The following is a 10,000-nucleotide window of genomic DNA, read 5'->3' as shown; positions in this document are numbered from 1 at the left end:
TCAGAGATGTGAGAAGCTTGCTGGTGGAAGAAGCAAACAACTGTGAGATTCTGGGGACTACAAGGATTACGGACTCTGAGCCGCATCCAAAGTCCTCCGCTATCCCAGAATAGTCGCTAGCTATCAAGCAGATGGTGCGTGTTGCCACACAGCCTGCTGAAGTCCCTTCTCTTCTTCTTCCTCACCACGCTCACTTCAGAGGAGACCAAGGTCTGGTCTCGCCCAAACGAGGACCGGGGTCCCGAGCCAAGGAACGTCTCCAGAGGGAACCCCCCGCCTCACTTGGCCTGCAGACACGCTCCTTCAGGCCCCTTCCAGGAGGGCTGGACTGATGGGAAAGCGCTGGCAAGTTGACCGAGGAAAAGCAAAGTCCTGGCTTTATGAAGGCCTGGCAAAGGACAAGGAGAAGGAGCAGCGGCACGTCGCTGAAGGCCAGGGATGGGACGGACCGACATCAAGTCACAAGAAACTCCTGTGTCCCCCTCGTCACCTTTCTGGAGGTCACAGCGCTTTTTTTCTTGTTTTCTCTAGCACTCTGGTAGCCATAAATCTGCTTCATTAGTCCCAACACAACGACTATTATCTTATAATGCATGCTCTGTAGCTGCCCACAACTGACCTGCATCCAACCTCCGTGCTAACCAATGTAGCATCCAACCTCCGTAATAATAATAACATATTTTATTTGTAGAAAGCACTTTACATTGAGCAAACACCCTCAAAGTGCTACAGTGTATTGAAAAAAAAAATGATAATAAAAAGATAATAAAAAAATAAATAAAAATAAAAGCTAGAACAGCCTAATAGTTAGAACTAGTATGCATACATCTAAAAAATGCTTTGAAAAAAAAAAGGGTTTTAAGCCTCCACAGTCTGTGGTGCCCTCAGGTGGTCAGGGAGAGCATTCCACAGACGCGGAGCAGAAAGCCCGGTCTTCCGTGCTAACCAATGTAGCATCTAACCTCCGTGTTAACCAATATAGAATCTAACCTCCATGCTAACCAATGTAGCATCTAACCTCCGTGCTAACCAATGCAGCATCTAACCTCCATGATAATAATAATAGATTTTATTTGTAGAAAGCACTTTACATTGAGCAAACAACCTCAAAGTGCTAAAGTGTATTGAAAAAAAAAATAATAAAAAGATAATATAAAAAAAATAAAAGCTAGAACAGCCTAGTAGCTAGAACCAGTATGCATATTTCTAAAAAAGGCATTTAAAAAAAAAAAAAAAGGGTTTTTAAGCCTTTTTTAAAAGCATCCACAGTCTGTGGTGCCCTCAGGTGGTCAGGGAGAGCATTCCACAGACTCGGAGCGGCGGAGCAGAAAGCCCGGTCTTCCGTGCTAACCAATGTAGCATCTAACCTCCGTGCTAACCAATGTAGCATCCAACCTCCGTGCTAACCAATGTAGCATCCAACCTCCGTGCTAACCAATGTAGCATCCAACCTCCGTGCTAACCAATGTAGCATCTAACCTCCGTGATAATAATAATAGATTTTATTTGTAGCAAGCACTTTACATTGAGCAAACAACCTCAAAGTGCTACAGTGTATTGAAAAAAAATAAAAAAGATAAAAAATAAAATTAAAATAAAAGCTAGAACAGCCTAATAGCTATGTATGTATGTATATATATATATATATATATATATATATATATATATATATATATATATATATATATATGTATATGTATGTATGTATATATATATATATATGTATATATATATATATATATATATATATATATGTATCTATATATATATATATATATATATATATATGTATGTATATATATGTATATATATATATATATATATATATATATATATATATGCGTTAGGCCAGGAAAAAACACAGGTAGGGATGAAATAGCCTCTGTGTTTTTTCCTGACCTAACGTATATTCCGCTCTACCCCGGTATTGAGCACGTAGCGATCCGATTAAGTCACTCAATATCAAAGTTTGTTGAACCGGGGCTAATTGTTCGGGAGAAACAGGAGTCCTTTACGTAGCTTTGACAATTGACCTACTTTTTGCACTTATCCAATATACCAGACTCTGGTATTGTGCTTCCCTGCACAGTTCAATGCGCTCCGCGAAACGCCCCCTGTAACTTGAAGGTGCTTGGCTGAATCCCCACGAAATTTGGCACACACCTTCCGGGGACTGACAAGCACGTGTCTGCAAAATTTTAAGCAGGACTCGTCGACAAATCATGTGGAACTTAGCATATAATTGTCAGTTAGTATTAGATCAGACCTGGGCAAATGAAGGCCCGGGGGCCACATGCGGCCCGTTAAGCTTTTCAATCTGGCCCGCCAGACATTCCCAAATAATTTTTTTTAGATCTTTAAGATGGAAACTAGCTGCCATTATGATGTGCACTCATCTTTTCTAATGACTGTAAGTCTTCAACTATACAAAGTATTTCAATGCTTGGAATCTGCGCTTTTGCATGATATACTAGTTACTATCGTCATCTAATTAGTTACTATGGTCATCTAATTAGTTACTATGGTCATCTAATTAGTTACTATGGTCATCTAATTAGTTACTATGGTAATCTACGTCACAGCAGCTCAGACGAGGCACCAAGCAGTGTGGGCGGGAAGCGTTTCCACAGACGCGGAAGGAGATTTTCACAACAAAGTTCTAAAGCTTAGGACAGTGGTTCTTAACCTTGTTGGAGGTACCGAACCCCAGTAGTTTCATATGCGCATTCACCGAACCCTTCTTTAGTGAAAAATAAAATGTTTTTTTTTTCAAATTCAAGACAAAGTTATATGTTTTTGGTAACACTTTAGTATGGGGAACATATTCTAAGTAATAAAGACTTAATTTAGAGTTATTTGGTTAGGGTCAGGGTTAGAGTTATGCCGAATAAGGCATTAATAAGTACTTAATAATGACTAGTTAAGAGCCAATATGTTACTAATTTGCATGTTAATAAGCAACTAATTAATGGTGAATATGTTCCCCATACTAAAGTGTTACCATGTTTTTTTACTGGTGCACAAAATGAAGCGTGCATGAACATCACCTTGTTCAAAGAACAAAACCAACACAGTGCATAAACTCACAACAAATTACACACCTGCAAATCAGTCTGCTGAAGTTTGTATTTACACGATGAGTCGGGTGTGTCTCGACCTCCGCCGAACCCCTAGGGTTCCATCAAACCCAGGTTAAGAACCACTGGCTTAGTGATGTATCAGATGTATCAGATTGTATGTGGGTTTATTTTGTACCATTCGCGTTCATATTTCACTGTCTGTTGCATTTTTGTTACGTTTCATTTGATTGTAAAATATGTCGATCGAAAGGGGGTGTGACATTCATATTTTGTCAATATTCAGTGTTTTATCGTTCATAGAAAAAAAAAAAATTTCATTACGTTTTTTAAGGCGGTCTGTCATAACGTTTTTAGCATTCAATCAGACATTATTGCATACTTGCCAACCCTCCCGAATTTTCCGGGAGACTCCCGAAATTCAGCGCCTCTCCCGAAAACCTCCCGGGACAAATATTCTCCCGAAAATCTCCCGATTTTCAGCCGGAGCTGGAGGCCACGCCCCCTCCAGCTCCATGCGGACCTGAGTGAGGACAGCCTTTATTTCATGACGGGAGGACAACAGGGTGACAAGAACTAAATCATCCAGACTACAGATAAATTGTATTATTATGTTTATCTTACCTAAAAATAAATATATATATTAATTTTAAAAAAAATTAAAAAATGTTTTACTATATTTTGCTAAAAACATCAAAATTAATTATATTTTTATTTGTATTTTCTCTGACTCCTTATTACACTCAGCCATAGAATTATACATTAAAATAAACATATTTGAAATAATTAATTTTAAATGATCATAATAACTCATTTAAAATGACCATATTTAATTATTAAAATAATTGCTTGTTTATCAACAACTTTAACATTTTATTCATTACATTTTGAAGCTCACAGAAGCCAAGTTATGTTATATTCCTTAAGATTTATTTATGCAAGTTTGAAGTATCAATGATCTAAACACAGTTTTGTTTGCATATTTTCAGGATGTATATATATATATATATATATATATATATATATGTCTTAATAAGGTTATCCAAAAAATAGTGCTCGATACCGTAGTAGAGCGCAATATATGTATGTGTGGGAAAAAAATCACAAGACTATTTTATCTCTACAGGCCTGTTTCATGAGGGGGGTACCCTCAATCATCAGGAGATTTTAATGGGAGCATTCGCATACCATGGTTTATATAGGGCACAGAGTGGGTGGGTACAGGCTGGCCTAGGGGCGTGGTGATTGGCTCATGTGTTACCTAGGAGGTGTTTCCGTCTATGGCGGCATGTTGTTACAATTTCGCTGCGCTTGTTGAGGGATGACAGGTCTGGACGGTAAATAATAAACAGTTTCTCTTTCAAGCATAGGTTGCATCTTTTATTACCACTATTGTAAGATGCAACCTATGCTTGAAAGAGAAACTGTTTATTATTTACCGTCCAGACCTGTCATCCCTCAACAAGCGCAGCGAAATTGTAACAACATGCCGCCATAGACGGAAACACCTCCTAGGTAACACATGAGCCAATCACCACGCCCCTAGGCCAGCCTGTACCCACCCACTCTGTGCACTATATAAACGATTGTTTGCGAATGCTCCCATTAAAATCTCCTGATGATTGAGGGTACCCCCCCTCATGAAACAGGCCTGTAGAGATAAAATAGTCTTGTGATTTTTTTCCCACACATACATATATATATATATATATATATATATATATACATATATATATATATATATATATACACATATATATATAAAATGAAATACTTGACTTGGTGAATTCTAGCTGTCAATATACTCCTCCCCTCTTAACCACGCCCCTAACCACGCCCCCCCATCCCCACCCCCACACCTCCCGAAATTGGAGGTCTCAAGGTTGGCAAGTATGCATTATTGTGAGGCTAAAAATAGATATACCGGCCCCCAGACACATTTTTTGTCTCTAAATGTGGCCCCCCGAGTCCAAATAATTGCCCAGGCCTGTATTAGATCCATGTTTGCTGCCATAGGTGGCGCCCTTCGACCTTTCAACCCACTCGTCTGGCTACCCTCGCCCACAATTCGGACTTTAAACACGTCGCTCACGCACTTGTTTGTCAATGCAGGTGTGTCAGTTTGGCCCATCCAGGTGTTATCCTGCCGTATCCTATCTAGGTGAGCGCACTTCCTGCTCTCCTCGTGTCCTTCCACTTTGAATAATCAACCCGGGCTGAGTCACGCCGTTCACTGATTACCTTCAGAAAAACAAAAAAGGAACACCTTAAGAACACGCGGGCCCATTGATCCTACTTTTCCATGACGTACGGCCGCTACACACACACTCACACACACACAAACACACACACACACGCTGCCACTTATTGGAATTCAGAGTGGGGCCCAGGTAGGGGAAGCTCTGCCCATATATAGGCATAGGAGGAAGTGGGCCAGGTGTGCGCGATAAGAGGGCCGTTGAAACACAAACACACACACACACACACACGCACACAATGTAACCGTGACAACTACGTCTTAAGCCTGAGAACGTCGGCGCTGCCCTGTTGCTGTATAAATATCACCAGCGTCACGCGGGAAGGAAAGTAAGGGAAAGTGGCGAAGGAAGGACTGATAGTTGAGATTGTACCGCTACTTAGCACACTTTCACTTGCACAACTCCACTTTGGGGGGGGGGGAGTTTTGCTCCTGTCAGGGGGACGTGTTTGTGTGAGGGCTGAAAAATGTGGGTCAAACGAAACGCTGCCACAGGTGAATTACAGCTCGATTGTTACAAGAGTGAGTCAACCGAGTCAACATAGCACACCGTCTTAACGCCAGCTATAAAAAAAAACGTAATAACTAAGATGCAATATCAAAAATCACAAGGCTTTTTTTTTAATACGTTTTCGGCTAGGATGTTTTTTGTCAACGTTCCCTAACGCACTTCGTCGTTGGATCTTAAAGTTGTATTAAAAAGGATGGAAACATAAAAAGCATTTATAACTGTTGAAGTAAATTAAGTTGATGTATATATGTATATTTTTTTCAAATATTTTTGTTATTAAATTATATAAATTACATATATAAATGTATAACTATGTATAAACATATATATATATATATATATATATACATTGTATATATAGATTTTATTGTATCTATTTATTTTATTTGTATTATTTTTCAAATATTATTTAAATATTTTTTTAAAGTAAATACAATTTTTATAAATAATATATGTACTATTCAAATATTTTGTTATTTAATTATATACATTACATATATCAATGTATAAATATATGTGTATATTTATGTATAAACATGTGTGTGTGTATATGTATTATATATATATATATATATATATATATATATATATATATATATATACACACACACACACACACATAAATATATATACATATTGTATACAAAGATTTTAATGTATTTATTTTATCTGTATTATTTTTCCAAATATTGTTATTTAAATATTTTTTTTAAGTAAATAAATGTTATATATATATATATGTACTATTCAAATATTTTGTTATTTAATTATAAACATTACATATATCAATGTATAAATATATGTGTATATTTATGTATAAATATATAAATATATGTATAAATTAATATATATCTGTATATATATATAAATATATATGTATATATGTAAATATATATACCGGTATATATACTGTATTTATATTTCATTGTATTAATTAATGTATTTATTTTGATTGTATTAGTATTATTATTTTTCAAATTTCAATATGTAAATATGTTGTGAAAGTAAATAAATGTTTTATACATGATATATGTATTATTCAAATATTTATGTTATTTAATTGTATAAATTATATACATAATATTGATGAATTTATTTATTTTAAATGTTTTATAATTTTTTTCCCAATATTTGCATTATTTAATTAAATAAGTTTGTTGTTAAAATATGCAATAGTCTAATATCAAATACAAATACAGTACAATACAAAAAATAATTGAAAGTTAATCTTGCAAAAATCTATTTTACAATGATATAATAAGAAGAATATGAAATACATGTACATATATCTAGTTTTTGTTTATATTAAAAAAATGTATATTAAATAAGTAAAACCAATCACAATTGTATATATTTTAATTTTATTGCTCAAATATTTGTATTATTATCAAGTACTGTACTAAAATGCGTTACACGGGATTAGGACACAACAAGTAGAAAACATTTTGTAAAAAAGAATACAAACTGTTTATTTGAAACAATTTTCATGGTTTCCCCCCACTTCTAAACTTTGTAACAAATCCTGGTAATAGTAAACTGTGGCCCCTGGGCTATAAACGGCCCCGCGAGAATTTTTTTTGGGCCAGCCATGCAATTCTGAAAACAAATAGAAAATTGTCAAATGCTCATAATATTTGATAATTAACACTGCATTTTTAACGAGACTAATTACTTTGGATCTTTTATAACCATCTGATGTTGTCTATCAGCTAAAACATACTATTTATATACATTTTGGACGAGTTTGCTAACTAGTGTTCAGACTGAGACTTCAACCGGAAGTATAAATTCTGTCCTGTCTTCTAGACATCCATTGCGTTTCTACTAATAATGATTCCTCATTCATCACACCAAGTTTTACAATATAACTAAAACTGTTCATACTTACTAAACCGTCCCATGTGTGATGTCTGTGGGAGTGTTGTCATTCATATTTGTACACGCTATTGTAATGTGAAGAAGCTAAAGTCGTTAGCATTAGCTAATATGCGAACACGTTTACGAGTGTGTGTGTTAGTAATATTAACTTACAATGCAATCCGATCATCTGATTGGAAAGCTAGTTTCCGCAGCTACACTGCAAAAAGTCAGTGTTCAAAAAACAAGAAAAAAAATACAAAAATGAGGGGTATTTTATTTGAACTAAGCAAAATTATCTGCCAATAGAACAAGAAAATTTGGCTTGTCAAGACTTTCCAAAACAAGTCAAATTAGCTAACCTCAATGAACCCAAAAAATACCTTAAAATAAGTATATTCTCACTAATAACTATTGTACTACTACATGAGTACGTATTTTCTATTGTTTCATTGAAAATAAAACAGCAAAGTCCATTTGGCTGTCATCTGTTTTAACTATGAGACACAATTGTGTCAAAGTCATGATTTTTTTTTTTCATGCTCGAAATAAGAAATGATGACTTTAAAAAAGTAGTTTTATACTTGTGAGTGTTGATGACACAGCTTTGCAACACTTGATATTCTAGTTTCAAGCATGTTTTACTCAATATAGGTCATCAAATCTCAGCAACAAGCTGTAATATCTTACTGAGATCATTTAGGACCAAAACACTTAAAACAAGTAAAACACTAACACAGGCCTGGGCAATTATTTTGACTCGGGGGCCACATTTAGAGAAAAAAAAATGTGTCTGGGGGCCGGTATATCTATTTTTAGGAACACTAATACAAAACTTCACAATAATGTCTGATTGAATGCTAAAAACGTTACGACAGACCGCCTTAAAAAAACGTAATGGAATTTTACATGTTTCTATGAAGGATAAAACACTGAATATTGACAAAATATAAACGTCATACCCCTTTTTGATTGACATATTTTACAATCAAGTGAAACGCAACAAAAATGCAACAAACAGTGAAATATCAACATGTAGGGTACAAAATAAACCCACCTACAATCTGATATATCTGATACATCACTAAGCTTTAGAACTTTGTTGTGAAAATCTCCTTCCGCGTCTGTGGAAACGCTTCCCGCCCACACTGCTTGGTGCCTCGTCTGAGCTGCTGTGACGTAGATGACCATAGTAAATAATTAGATGACCATAGTAACTAATTAGATGACCATAGTAACTGGTATATCACCCCAAAGCGCAGATTCCAACCATTGAAATACTTACGGTCATTAGAAAACATCATAATGGCGGCTACACTTTCCATCTTAAAGATCTAAAAAAATTATTTGGGAATGTCCGGCGGGCCAGATTGAAAAGCTCAACGAGACGCATGTGGCCTTCATTTGCCCAGGTCTGCTCTAACATAAAATCTGGTTAGTGAGAAGAATTATCTTATCAGACAAAAAATAAGCAAATATCACCCTTATTTGACATATTTAATCTTACTTAGATTTCAGTTTTTGCAGTGTAGTGGGTCCATGACGAAGACTTCTGTTTTGTTTGATCAGCCGTTTTACTGCCCTGTTACAGGCACCGTTTGGAAACAATTAAGGTATGTAAATAAACATTTCTGTGTAAATAACTACATATATACTGTATCTGCTGCGAATATATTGAATAATAATATGTTTTTCTTATAAAATTTAGTGGGTGCGGCTTATCGGTAGTTTTCCTACCTGAAGCTTGTGGCCCCAGGAAGGTGTCGGGCCAAGTGGGACAAGGTCGGGTTCATTCTGTAGGCAGCGTGATAAGACACGGGTGGAGGGAGGCGGGGTCAGATTCCACGCTAATCTCATCATCGAGATTCCTGCGATGCATCTCGCCGCCAATTTCCTTGCCATCACACGCTCTCGCCGGAAACGCCGGCTGACAGGGCGAGATCGGCGCGGACGCGTCCTTGGTGTCGAAATGTGTGGAATTTTTTTTTTTTCTCAAAGCAAGGTGCAGGTAAGCGCCGATGCTAATTACAGCCTGGGGTGAAAAACTTTCAACTGGGAATTCTCGTTTGTGCACGGACAAAAAAAAGAAAGAAAAAAAAAAAGTGTGACGATGGAGCAGCTGGAATGGAAGCGTGGTCTTAGTCACGGCGAGTGGGAGATGTTCTCAAGAACAACAACAGCTGGGCGGCGAGCCACAACTTTTTTTATTTATTTTATTTATTTTTTTTAAGGACGAACATTAGCCGGTCAGCTGGTAGTGACTAAGCCCCCACTTCCCCTCCCCGCCAAAAAAAAAAA

General features: G+C 36.3%; 1 long non-coding RNA gene across 2 annotated transcripts in view; it reads right to left on the bottom strand.

Annotated features, from left to right (window-relative positions):
* Positions 1–10,000, bottom strand: part of LOC133613328 (uncharacterized) — a 75,744-nt gene that overhangs the window by 9,727 nt on the left and 56,017 nt on the right. The window lies entirely within an intron of this gene.

This window comes from Nerophis lumbriciformis, linkage group LG13, assembly GCF_033978685.3.
Source record: "Nerophis lumbriciformis linkage group LG13, RoL_Nlum_v2.1, whole genome shotgun sequence".
NCBI lineage: Eukaryota > Metazoa > Chordata > Actinopteri > Syngnathiformes > Syngnathidae > Nerophis > Nerophis lumbriciformis.
This window is presented reverse-complemented; position numbering and strand designations above follow the sequence as displayed.